The sequence below is a fragment of the Lissotriton vulgaris genome, chromosome 10 (genome assembly GCF_964263255.1).
Source record: "Lissotriton vulgaris chromosome 10, aLisVul1.2, whole genome shotgun sequence".
NCBI classification, from domain to species: Eukaryota; Metazoa; Chordata; class Amphibia; order Caudata; family Salamandridae; genus Lissotriton; species Lissotriton vulgaris.
Window position 1 is genome coordinate 670,356,066 of NC_141698.1, and position 14,094 is coordinate 670,370,159.

Below are 14,094 nucleotides of genomic sequence, written 5' to 3' on the forward strand. Positions count from 1 at the left end.
AGAACCTAATAAAACATGTGGAAAAATGATAGAAATGCAAATATTGTTTAAAATTAAATTTGTCAATGAAGAAAATATTGTATGTTATGTGTTTTTGTAAAGTGCTTAAATTTTTATGTATATTAATACATGTGTGTTGTACATGTATACAAATGCAAAATACCTTAAAAAGGGAAATGTGAAATAATTCATTGTGTATAAACATTTAAAATGAAAGACAGTACTCTTTTTTTTAAACCACTAAACCATCAAAATATAATTGCCAAAGAATACAATTAGAAACCCTCATGCCTCAGGCGGGAGGCGCGTTTGGCCCTGGCTCACTGTCGGATACCTCCCTATAATGGTGGCATAGGAATAACCAATCTTCACCTTTACTACCTGGCCACGAGACTTATTGTGGATAATGACTGGTTCGCTGGCTGGTCTGACCCGGCGTACCAGGTTGAGCTCCGGTCTATGCATTTTCCACAACTCCAAGCCTACATGTACGGGGCCCCCATACCACAAGTCTTTCCCCCCATCACTAGGACAGTCCTACTGGCTTGGTGCAATGCCCTGCGCTACACGAAATTGAATGGGAAGCTTACCCAACATACAACCCTGTGGCATGGTACCTGGCTGAGTGAGACTTTAACTCTCCGTAACTTTGGTCAATAGGACCGCATTGGGGTCTCGCTCCTTGAGGACGTTTGGGATGGGGACCACATCAGGGCCTTGCAGCAGCGCTACTCCCACCACACCTCCCAGTTCTACAAATACCTGCAGCTTCTGCATGCCCTCAATGCGCACATTACATCTCCCACCTCCCTCCCCGAATTCAGTCCCCTCAAGGCCCAAGTGATGATGGGGAACCTAGAAAAAGGAGGGGTGTTGCGTAACTACCGCTCCCTAGTGAACAATGGCCCGAGACCCTAGACTCACTGCGCGCCTGCTGGGAGGGTTGGCTGGGCCCCTTGGAGGATGCAGACTGTCGGGACGCTCTCATCGCTCCTATGAACTTGACAACCCCCTCCAAACTGCACCTAATTCAACGCTACTATTTACATATGGCATATCTAACTCCTGCACATTTGCATAGAGCTCGACTGTGGCTGTACCCGACTTGTACACGATGCGACCACGCTCCAGCTGAAATTTACCAAATGGTCTGGCAGTGCTCCACCATTGCGTCATTCTGGGCGGGTGTGGAACTGGAGCTTACACAGACCCTGGGGTGGGTAGTTCCCCATGGCCCATTACATCTGATTTTAGGTGGGTTTGATGGCTTGGATGGTTATTGGGCCGACAAGCGCTTTCTTGGGACTGCAGTGAGACATTGCAGCACTTTGGTCTCAGTCCAAGCCTCCTACTGTACGGAAGTGGAGGGGGGCTGGACTGGTGTGGGACCCAAGAGGAACCTCTCTTCGAGGCCCGGGGCTGCCCTGAACTATTCGAAAAGATCTGGGGTAATTGTTTCAATCTACTGTTTTGATTGGTGTGTGTGTTCCTATGTACCGCGTTAAACTTCACGAGCATCTAATCTGAAGCCTGCTAAACAGATCTCTGTCATCAACCCTATTCTTATTAATTATCGAAGTAATGTGCCTGATTTCGCTGTCAATGTAATTATGTGGTTTATTTGAAAAACCAATAAATTTGATTATCAAACAAAAACCCTCACGCCTCAAATATTACGACAGAATAAAAAAAACCACCACGCTGGTCACTATCAGCCTCACATCCTGCTCCTGAAAGGCAACATACAAATGTTAAACAATAAAAAAATATAATAGTACCCCAGAAAAATAAATACTCGGCCAAGAACCCTAAATTATGTTAATCCAAGATACACATTGCATCCTTCACCCCTTAGTTATTTACTCAAAAACAATAGAATCCTCACCCTGGTGGTATATGACCACTCGATCTCTTTCTTTAATAGTAACACACATATTACGTTAAAATATTTTTTTTCTTTTTCAGGGTAAACACTCCAACTCTCCTTTTTTAAAATGAAACAGTAATTTGTATGTCATTTTTTAAAATCTGGACAGCCCAAGAAAATACCTGCCCCTAAATATCACTAACACATCCTCTAGCCCTAAAAGTCCGCACTGCACTTATGCTCAACCCATTCCTGAGCATCATTTACCAACCTGCCTTTATTCTGCAGGGGTCTAGCCAGAAGAGAACCATGTACAATCTTACACCAAGGCAGGTAAACACCTTGCTTATAGAAAGATGTATCTCTTTTTGCTCAATATTGTTTAATAACAGCCACGCATAACCAGCTGCTAAAACCTTAAAGGCATACTTGCTAATGAAAGATCAGCTTCCTCATGAAAATATGATGTTTATAACCAGCAGAAGAGGGTCACTCCATTAGCATGCTAGAGGGACTTGAGCTACCCCCCTATGTTGATGTAGTTTGGTGTCTTCTCCTCTCCCCTCTCAACCCCTTATTGAAAGAACGCCATGAGAAAAGACATTGCCTCCTAGTAACGAAGTCAGACTAAAGGATGATTTTATCTTGGGTGCTGTCCATTGTGCCTCTGGTACCTGTTTACAACAGCAAGAGTGACAGGGGCGGGCCTCATTTACATGTGACACATAGTTGTGCACAAGTGAGGGCACCACTGCAGTGAGCTCTACTGGCAGAGTTTAAACACTGACAACCAACATGGCCACTATCTGTGTGCACTTACTGAATGGGTGACACTCTACCACTGACATGAGCAATTAGATTGCATCAGTGATAAACCACAATTTGTTTTCATTATTATGGTCTAGTATCCAAATTGGCTGCATCACAGAGGTTGTAAACAGACACCTGTGGTTACAAGCAGAAACGTAGATGTAGCAATACATCCACTCGTTAACTACACCTAAATAATGTCTGCACCAAGTTCGAATTCCAGAAAAGCTTAGATTAACTGGCTACCAATATGTTTCATCTGATAAGCTTCTTGTTCATCAATTTTTTAGCAATGTTAGCTTATGACATCCCAACTTCTAAAGCCTCTAGATTATGTTAGGGATAAGAGTAAGGAAAACATCTTATTGTCTTCAGAACAAAAATCTATAATAATATTCGAGTTGTGGAATTAGTTAACATTTACTAGTGCAATGGCTTTTGAATGCAAACTCAGGTTTATGCCCTGGTTTTTGAGATGGAAAAACCAATGGGCCACATGGCAAGAGAGGTTTCATGGAACGGCACAAAGCAACTGCGTGGAGGCGGTGTACATTTGTGTTGTTCTGCCCTTCCAGAACTGCTAGAACTTCTGACTGCGGCATGCTGATAGAGGTGGTGGTGGTAATGGCCCATGGTAAACCTGTGGAGCTGGTCTCAAAACCTACCTTGATCTGCCAGTGCCAAGACCCTGCAGCTAAACCATGCAGGACCTTGGAGAAGGCGAAGGCATGTAATGATGTTGGCAGCAATCAGCGGTGGCCAGGGCTGAGTGGTAACTGGAGAACTATGCCCAGTGCCTGAGACGCACAAGGAATGGGCAATGGCATGACTCATAGTAGTCCAGAGGTGCCCTGAGAAGGAAAAAATTGCCTTCTTCCTCTTGCTTTTTTCTCTTAATGAAACAAGGGGTCCATGATCCAAATTTGCCACCCCAACAAAGCCTTGAAGGATTTTTCTTTGCAGCTTCACTATCCTGCTTTTAATGCTTCTCGCATGAGAACTGTTACAGTAATGTCTTCAACAATGGCAAAGAATGCCTTATTACTTACCGGTAATCTTCATTACCCCAATTAGGGTCCTCCCCATCCCAGTCCTTACTATGTGAGGCAGTCCTGCCACCACCCAGCCAATCAAAACACCAGAAATCCAAAGTTCGAAGGTTATATAAGCCCCTCCCACCCACCGCCATGCCTGTTATCAACAAGACTCAGACACAAAAACAGCGGGAGGGAGGGAGGGAGGGAAGAGGACTGGGATGGGGAGGACCCTAATCGGGGTAATGAAGATTACCGGTAAGTAATAAGACATTACCCCCTCATGGGTCCTCCCCGTCCCAGTCCTTACTGCGTGAGGAAATCACAAGCAGAGAACCAAGAAGAAAAAACGCAGGACACCAGGAATCCATGCAAAAGTACAAAACTTTAAACAATAAAGTATCAACGAACAGCAGCTTACAAGACGCCAACAGAAATCGTCAGAAGAGGCAAGTAAAACATCAAGCCGAGAATGTCGCACAAAAGTGTGACGGGACCGCCAAATGACCACCCCACAAATCTCCTTGAAAGAGACCCTGCCGCCTCAGCACAGGAAGCAGACACAGAACCCACAGGAAACAAAAAGGGCAGGAGAAACCCGAGACTGCAGCAAACATTGGAGGCTAATCAGAAGAGCCCTGGGAACACCCCAAAGAAAGGGAACAGGAGAAACCCCCTCAACAGGCAAAACAGGAAGCAACACCTCCAGCCACAAAAGGAAACTCGAAGAAACAGGCAGAAAAGCCGGATTAAGCCACAAAACAACTCAAACCAGCAGAAACTGCAAAGAAGGAAACAAAACGAGCAAGGCACCCAGCTCACCTAACCGTCAAGCAGAAGCGAAGGCCAGCAAAAAAGCAACCGGAGCGGACAACCACAACAAGTCTGCCACTAACAAGGGCACAAAAGGGGCAACTGCAGACCCCGCAAAACAGCAGGCAAAGCCCCAAGAAGAATCAAGCACAGGAGAGCCCGGACAATGAAGCACAAAGCTCTGAAGAAGCCGACTCACCAAAGGGCAACAACCACCAAGGAAGCCCCAAGGCCCGACAAGCACAAACCGCCGTCAACGAGCAGACAAAGTGGAAGGGGAAAAAGCCCAACAACAAACCCAAGCTGGAGAATCCAGTACAGAAACAGGAACCCCAGCACGGATTCCGACAACAGAAGAGTACCAGGAAGAGCCCCAAAGTGCATCACCGCTCCAAAGAGCGAAAGGCCAACGCGACCAACACACGCCACAGGCCACCACAGAAGAACAGCCCAAAGACGCTAAAGACAGCCGCTCAAGAGTCAGGCCGTCAGAAGTAAGTGACAAAGATAAGGCAAAGACAGCTGCGGACCCAGAAACAGAGCTGGAGGCAAGGGAGGCTTGCCAAATTCGACTCCCACCAGTACCAGCAGGAGCGGAAACCAAAGACAGTGATGCCAACCCAACAACACCGACACCCCCCCAAACCTCCAAAGAACTCCCGGGAGGAGAAAACAGGAGGGAAGGCATACAGAAAACCCGAAGGCCCAGGAAACGAGATAGCAACCCCGTGGACATACCACCCCGGAATTAAAACCGGGGGAGAAGAGCAATGGGAGGGGAAGCAAACAAGATCGAACCAAGAGTCCCAAACCAAAGACAAAAGGACCTGGAACAAAGCAACAGACAGAGGGAATGCTACACAAGTCAGCATGACATCCCAGTGCAGGGGCCATTCCAAGCACCAGCGCATAGTACCAAGCACCTGCGCATTGTCCCAATGTAAGGATATGTCCCGCCAAAATGAGTGCCAGACAGCACCAAACAGAGGACAGGAGGAAGCGGCCTAAGCCACCAAAAGAATGCACAATTAAAGTACTTTTCCTTTAATGAAACCAACCGCCTTAACAGGGATGTTTCCCAAGACCCTCTGAAAGCCAACAGAGAAGATGCCGCCCAGACACAAAACAGGGGAGCCAGCAGGAACAGAGACACGTACCGGGACCCTCCCAAGAAGGCCCAAACAACAACAAGCCACCGGAACGCCAGCCTGAACAACAGACAAGCCAGACACCAAGGACCCCAACGGGGCCCCCAACCCAAGGACAGGCATCCGAGGACAACAAGAGGAGAGAGAGAAGCAGAAAGGCACCCCCCACACCAGGTTGGGAGAGCAAAGCCACCAGACCAGGGAAAAGAGGATCCAGAGCCGCGTAACCAGCATGACAAAGGACCCAACGAGTCAACAGAAGAAACACCAAGGACACAAGGTGCAGGAGAGCCCAAGGAACCACAGCTGTGGAGGCATCCACCATCCTCCGGACCGATAACCAACCCCGAGCCGGGGCAGGAGGGTGACCCGCAGGACCCGCAGAAGATCCAACAGGGCAGAGAACAGATCCGGACATATGGAACGCCTCACAAAATGGTGTCATCCTTGCGCAGGGGCCATGCCAACCCCCCCAGTAATGCTCAACTTTATTGCATATGAGCCGCTGAAGCGAGCACTGAGAAAACAGCTCCCTGCAAAGGGTCAAACCGGCCCCGAGGAACTGAAGCCCCGGAACAGGAACCAGACGAGGAACAGCCAGACCCAATACGACCCCAGAAATGGAACCAGGACAGCAAACCCCCACAGCAGGATCCAGCACCATGGAAAACCCTGAGGAGCAGGAGAGAGGCCGAAAGGAAACACCTGAAAACAGGAAATGGAACTCAACCACTGCAAACCGCAGGAAACCTCTGATCAGCCGGATGGATGGGAACGTGAAAAACAGGCGACTCCCATACCCAGGGAAGCCAAAATCACCCACCAGGAAGAGAGGAATGCTGGACAGCAAGGGGCTCAACCGAAATGGACACAGCGGCACCAACCCGGCCAAAGCCCCGGGAGGCAGAACCGTACTGAAGGACCAACGAGAGCCAGGACCACGAACAGAGAGGAAGAGGACCCCCAGCCCCACTCCGTCACCGAAACCAGCAGAGCATAGTGACCAAAAATAGTCCAACACCAAAGAAGATGGCAGAACGCATGACAGTGACAATGAAGCAACCGTGAAAACAGCTTAAAAGGGGGACAGCCCCGGAATGGAAACCGGCAACCAAGAGCGATGACCGACAAGAACCACCATATGGAAATCAGACCGGACCAATGAGCCAGAAAAAACTGAGCTGAGCCCCCAAATCGCAACAATGTCAACAAAGGAGACAGGGGACCTAAAAGCAGGCAAGCACCAGGAGTGGAACACACAGCCGGAAGAGGAAGAGACACAACCACCAGGCAATGGAGATTCCTCCCGGGCACAATATATGCGACTGACACCCAGGAGGAACAACAGGCTCTGCAGAGGCCGGGAACCAAACTGAATCCAAAAAAGGCAGGCAGTAGAACAAGGTACCAGGGTAGTGACAAAGCACCAAAGCGCGGGCCAGAGAGAAATCTCACCAGCCCCCGCCGCCCCGGTAGCTGAGGACAAGGCCCAACCATCCAGGCCAAGACAGGAAGGAGGGACCCCCAAGAAAAGAACCTGCAAAGCACAGGCCGAAAAAGAGCAAGCATGCACCCCAAAAGGAGAAGCAAGGCACAAACACTTGAGAGCGGAAAACACCAACCGTCCAACCTGGACCTCCAGGGAAGCCGCCTCCGAAGACAGAGGGAGAAGGATCAAAAAGAAGAAATGGAGGAAGCAGGGTGACAAAGACTGCCAGGCAGAACCGTGTCCCCGTAAAGCGAGGAATACCCCGCATGGCAATGCCAGGCCACACCGCTTCAAGTATAGCCAACAGGACAGCATGAAATGGCAGGTCAAAAAATACGGGAATAAACCCTGCAGTAGATAATGAATCAGGGAAAAGACCCAGCACCACCAGACCATGGACCACCAAACCCTGAACGCATACCCCAACAGGGGAAAATGACCACGATCCCACCAACAGTAGAAGATGGTCTAGCAGCATGCACCAGCAGTGCAGACAGCGCAAAACAGTCCAAGAAAAACTGCAAAAGAACACTCCCCCTGCAGCTCCAGGACATCATGCTGCGTGGACAAAGAGAATGCACTTTTTTAAAAGCACAGCATGAAAAATAAACATCTCAAGTCACTTCGACAGCATTGGCAGGACTTGAAACCTTGTCTTGCGAGAGCCTGTGACACCAGAGGAACAAGACATACCATCGAGCTATAGTTCCTTGGATGCACCGGAGAGGAAGTCCCCTCACACATGGCGAGCAAAGGAGTAAACCCCACAGGAAACTCCCAACATACCAATAATGGAAGTGCCCAGCAACCTCCTGAAACACTGCCCCAAACATCAATCTCGCATGTGAGACCGGAAATTAAACAAAAAGGGGAGCCCTGCAGTCTGCACCCACTGCCACATATGAAGAACATGGCTGCAGGGGCCGGACGCTGCACTTAAGCACCAGCGCCGGAACGACCTGGGGCCAGAACACCAGGAGGGGTCCCCGCCCCAGCCCAGCACATGAAGGTGGAGCATCCTGACCCCAGAACAGGAGCGTGGCCGACCGGAGGACCGAAGCGGCCGCGCCGGGAGAAATGTGAAAATACCAATATCGGCAACATTTAAAAAATGCTAAAGAAACACTCACAGCACCTCCAAACCATCCAGAAGAAAACTGGAACAGAGGCAGGTACCGGGAGCACCAGCGTTCCGACAGCCGTTGGAGCAGAAAAAAAGCAGGCATGGCGGTGGGTGGGAGGGGCCTATGTAACCTTCGAACTTTGGATTTCTGGCGTTTTTATTGGCTGGGTGGAGGCAGGACTGCCTCACGTAGTAAGGACTGGGACGGGGAGGACCCATGATGGGGTAATGGACATCTGCCACTGTTACCCTTCAGCATTGGTGAATGGTGATGAACTGAGCTAGTGTTGGCTGCAATGGAATGTTCAGAAAGCCATATCACTATCTCACCTCCTTGTCTTCACTCCTTATCAGTAAACAAAGCATATAGTACTATCTGGGCCTATATTATGTGGTGCGTATTTGTAAAACGTTCACCCATGAGGATATGCTGGCACTGATGCTGGACCTATCGCCACTGCTCTGCCAATATGAACTAAAAAATCAGAGGGACAGCTTCAGTCCTGCTGCTGATGATGGTAATGTTTACCTGGGGTTGGTTAGCTCTGGGGGAGTGGTATGGGAAAGCTGAAGCAGTCTGTGAGAACCATAATAAAGGTTCCCAAAACTTCTAAAAGTACATCTTTAGTTCCATACTGCGTCTGCCCCAATGTTAATGTCAATGAGTCTGTAAAGCGCGCTTATACCAAAGTAGGTGCCAGGCACTAGTGACCTAGACCCTAAGAATGGTCAATAGTCAAATACAAAAGCAATCTAGGTTTTGGAGGAGTACCGGCCAGTTAGTCTAAAGAAAAAAGCCAGATTTTTAAATCCTTCCAAAATTTCCAAAGGTTTAATTGAGCATCGTAGGTGTTTTGGCAGTAAATTCTGCCATTTTGCTGCTATATAAGTAAAGTTTCTCTGACCCCAACAGGCTTTTCTTATTCTGGGTACTTGTACTTTGGTGGCAGTACTAGACCGTAAGGTACGGGGGAGTACCAGTTTAAGAATCACACCCCTCTCTGCCTAGCCTCCACCCAACTATTATTAATGGATTGAAAAATCTGCACACGTTGTGCCTGGGTGTTTTGGAAAAAAAATCCTAGGTGTCCAGCCAAATCCGTTCCTGCCCTCTGGAGAACAGAGGACATATCATAGAAATATGGTCTTGTGTATATTACAGAACGCATAAGTTGTAGTTGCAGAACCTCGTTCTCAAAATGTGTCTTGATTGATATACTACTGTGTTATTGATACTGCATCGAGAGGCACTGAATTAAAACTGTGCCTTACAGCAAACCTTTCCCAAATAGCTGACACATGATTCATGTTTCTCCTCTTATGGCCTCTGATTTGCCTCTCTTCGTTCTGTTATTTTAAGGCTCACGTAGCTGCCTTTTAATACTTCCTGTCATTGAGCCATAGCTCCAGTCCATTGACTTGACATTTGATATAGCTCCCAAATCACTCCCAGAGGAGTATCTTGGCGCTGCGCTGTTAGGAGTGGGGAGGGCATTCTAAAACAGCGGTCTTTAATCACTTCCTAAAGGAAGTAAAGTCTGAGCAGGAGCGGAGACTTAGGGGAAGTTTACTCCAGTAATAGGGGGCAGTGCAAAGAAGGATCTGCCCCCCCTATCTTGAGGTACGTATACGTGGGATACCCATGCATTCTTGCCTGTCTCATGGTCCCTATTACCGACACCTGCACTTCTGCGATTCTATTTTGGGAATACTTCTGGGCTCAAATAAAGCAACTGGGTTCATTGAAGAAATAGCTAAACTAGAGGAAAAAAAGAAAATAGACTTAATTTTAGATCAGAATCTCACAGGAGATTTCAGTGCAGCTCAAACTACTTGAGACCGTCCATGGGCAAAATATGAATGCCAGCGACTTGTATGCCAGCTCCCTGCTCCTGGTGACTTGTATCAGGATTTCCCTAAAATACCCATCCCAACATCCCTGGTGCCCAGCAGAGTTGGCATTCTGACACTGATATCCCTGCTACTTATAAGACATTGATTCTATTGTCCCTTCTAATGACGTTGTTCCCATTTTTCTCTTCCAGTATGCTACTCTGCTATTTGTGCATCATACCCACAAAGGTACTGTGCTTGCCTAATACAATACAAATATCGAAAACATTGGAAAATTGAGAATGATAATGTTCATCAAAACTTAGTATGTGAGTTTTAGACGAACGTCCCACTATAAACTTTCATTTATCCTCAAAATACAGATTAATTTACTTTGAAAATCAGGTTACTCAAACTCAATAAACTAAGGTCTCGGCAGATATTGTCTGGAGCCCGCGAGCTTGAGTTTGAGGTATTATTGTACAGGTTTACAAGCACAAGCTAACACAGCAATAAAAAAGAAACCTATAAAAAGTTTGCACAGATTGAGTGGAGTGGTTTTCTTTGGCTCTGGGCGAGTTCATTTATTTTGATTTTCCTTGAACAGTTTCTCATTCTCAGATAAAGCTTGGTAGAATTAAATCCAAACCAAACAGGAGCATGGGTAAAATGTCAGGAAACAATATCAACTGAGTGGTAGGTTAATCGCAAATCCCAAAACATATTAATTAAAGTCTGAGATAAGCAAGTCCACATAAAATTCACAAAGCATATTTAGTGTGAATTCACGGCAGAATATATCTTGTGGTTGATAAGAACCATAAATCAGGCCGTATCGATATTAGTGTCCAACCACCATGACGCCTGTTATGTTTTTCAGATTTAAGTACATTAGTTCACATGTACTGATAAAATACTGTAATGAGATGTGGTTTGGGTTCACATTCACTGGTGAATTAATTATTATAGGAGTTTTTAAAGAAATGTTGTCAATAAGCTGGGCTATTTTCTACATGTAGATATCAGACCCTTTTGAACGTATCTAAATTCTTTGAATGGTGTTTGCAAGAATTCAAACCTTCATTATTTACGTCCTGTGATAGCTTACATTGGGGTTATCAAACATCATGGCTCAGATTTGCTAACATTTTGTGTCATGGTTGCGCTACTTTTTGGCACAGCCGCAACACAAAATGTCACTCGGGATTTTCAAAACCAACCACATCTTGATTTGTGGTGCTTTGCGTTACATTTCCTCCAAACAGAAATGCAAGACTGGGCATCAGGCTGCCTTGCGTTACTTTGTGTTGAACAGGCGTTACATGGGTAACGCATAGGCAGCACCGTGCATTCAGACATATATTTTGATACAAACACATTACTAAGGCCAGTAAATCTGGGTTTGCAACAAAATGTTGTACCCACCCGAGGCTGGTGTAACAAGGAAAAATACCTTTATTTCTCCACGTCACTTCATCTTTACATAAAGACAAAGAGGAATGAACTTTGAAGGATTGTTTATGTTTTGGAAGGTATTCCTTCCTGCATAAAAACAATCCTTACCACAATGCAGGCACCCTTGCAATATGGTGCTAGGGTGCCTGCGTCGGCTCTATGCTGTCACAAGTGTCTGAGCGCAAGAATAGAGAGCAGAAGTGGGACATATCATAATATGGTACATATCTGTTCTCTCCCTTCCACCTGGTACTGCTAGTTCCCTTGCTGTGTTGCATAAAAGATTAGCAAATTAGGGTCATAGGGCTAGATGTATCAAGATACCCTTTAGCGAATCTCAAATAGCGATTTTTAAGGAATCGCTATTTGAGATTTGCAAAATGGTATGTATGTAGGAATTCGCTAATTTTTAGCAATTTCTTAAAATTCCTTCATTGCGATTAGCAAATTGCTAATCGCAATTAAGGAATAATTTCCCATTCATTTCTATGGGCCATAGGATGGAATGGGAAATTATTCTCAATTTGCGATTCGCAATTAGCTAATCGCAAATTGAGAATAATTTCAAGGGTGCAAGGGTGTCTTAAGGACACCCTGCTGCACCCCAGAAATTGAGTTGTGTGCGCATATGGCGTACATACATGCCCTAAGGGCATGTATGAGCGTCACATGCCAACTTTACAAATTGCAAAAAGTGCATTTGTAAAAGAAATCACAAATTACCACCAACTACAAGTTGGTGGTAATTTGCGATTTCTTAAGGGAAAATCGCTAATTGGAAATGCTTGATGCATAGCATTTAAGGAATCGTAATTTGCGATTCCTTAAATGCTGTCGCAAAGTTAAGGAATTACAAATTTTGCATTCCTTAAATTTGCGATACAATTTTTTCATAGATCACATTTCCCGTTTTTTTTGTCGCAAATGCTGCTGTTTTGCGATTTGCAGCGTTTGCGACAAAAAAAAAACACTTGATACATCTAGCCCATTGTGTTTTAAAAAATCTGCATAGGATATTGAGCTGTATTTTTTACAATGTATACCAAGAACGGTAGTGATGTTTCCAAAAAGTTGGAAAAAACCGCACATACACTAATACTAGTAAAATCAGAAATAGTACTGGACAGTCAATAGGATCTTTCTCAATATCAAAGACGGAGTGCTACATGGACCAATTTCCCCCACTACCAGGAAGGAACACAACTTATCAAGCCAAAGGATTGACAAATGAACATATAGGCAAAAATGGTCAAGAGAGCACAATCCTACAATGCAACTATGTACAAGACTAATGCAATGTAAAGTCTAGACAACAGTAAATCCAGGTGAGGTCAACAAATTCTCATAATGTACAGGACAAATAGATGAATAGAGTTCATGTTTTATATCATCTTTTCCTTTTATTGATTCTTAAAAGTGTTTTTCCAAATGATAAAACGACAGCCAACACGTGTTTCGTACGTACTATGAATTAGTACAAGGACTTTTTCAAGGCTGTAAGGAAATGATAGGAAAATATATACATGAGATTACAAAATTAAAAATTTAATAATGCAATGTGAGAGAATTACGAAAGGGCCTAAGCAAAAGAAACTTAAGTCATCATAGGGTACTGAGTGTTCAGAATATACAAACTCAATGTGTAAAGTGAAAGATGAGAAGCAAGAGGAGAAGTATTGTGATCAAATGGTGAATTGATAAGATTAGAGAGAGAGAAAATAAAAGTCATTTTTTTTTGGTAAATGTCTAAGTGACTGAAAAGTGAAACACCAAGGATAAAACTCCAGAAATATGAGTATAGGAAAGACTCCCCAGTGATTCCAGAGTGTGAAAGAATATAATAGTGCCAACCACCAGGAAGAGAAATATATCCAAAATCAAAACTAACCTAATTAAGTAAACTAATGCAGCATGTATATTGCCGAATCACGTGGAAGATGCTGTAAAATTGGAGATCCTGAATACATGGGGAGAAAATTTTATATACATGTAAAAATTGTCTGAAAGAAAGTAAATTAAACCGAGGCGTGTACGCAACAACAGACAATATCCTGTAGAATGCGAAAAAGACAGTAGTCAAATAGAATAGTCTATCCATTCCTGATCAGAATCAATACAATCAGGAAAACATATAAATCTGGAAATAGTCAACTGAAGACCGAGAGAATGCTATATCAATAAAAGCTTCTCACCGGACAAAAACCACAGTCCAAGTTGCCCGAAAGGGTAGATCGAAAGTACACAGCTGGATGATTATCAGGAGGGGTTTCTCACCATTGGTTCTATAGAAAAAATGAAAAATAAGTATACTGTGTGTATAGATACCAAAAGTAATAGATACGGGTGTTAGATTCATAAACCTGAAAATGAACACTTATCAGAATCACACAACACTTAAGTGAGGGGCCTCGAAAGAAGATGAGGATTCTCACCTAGAATGTAAGTGTATTTTTTACATTTAAGTTACTCTAGCTGTTAAAAATCTTCTTGGAAGAATTTAAGAGATCATTTAGTGTGTCGCC

General features: G+C 45.0%; 1 non-coding gene across 1 annotated transcript; it reads right to left on the minus strand.

Moving 5' to 3' along the window:
• Positions 1-6,084: 6,084 nt before the first annotated feature.
• LOC147688668 (U6 spliceosomal RNA) lies at positions 6,085-6,190 on the minus strand. The gene has a single exon (XR_015300843.1). It is a non-coding gene; the product is annotated as a U6 spliceosomal RNA (small nuclear RNA).
• Between the last annotated feature and the right edge of the window lie 7,904 nt (positions 6,191-14,094).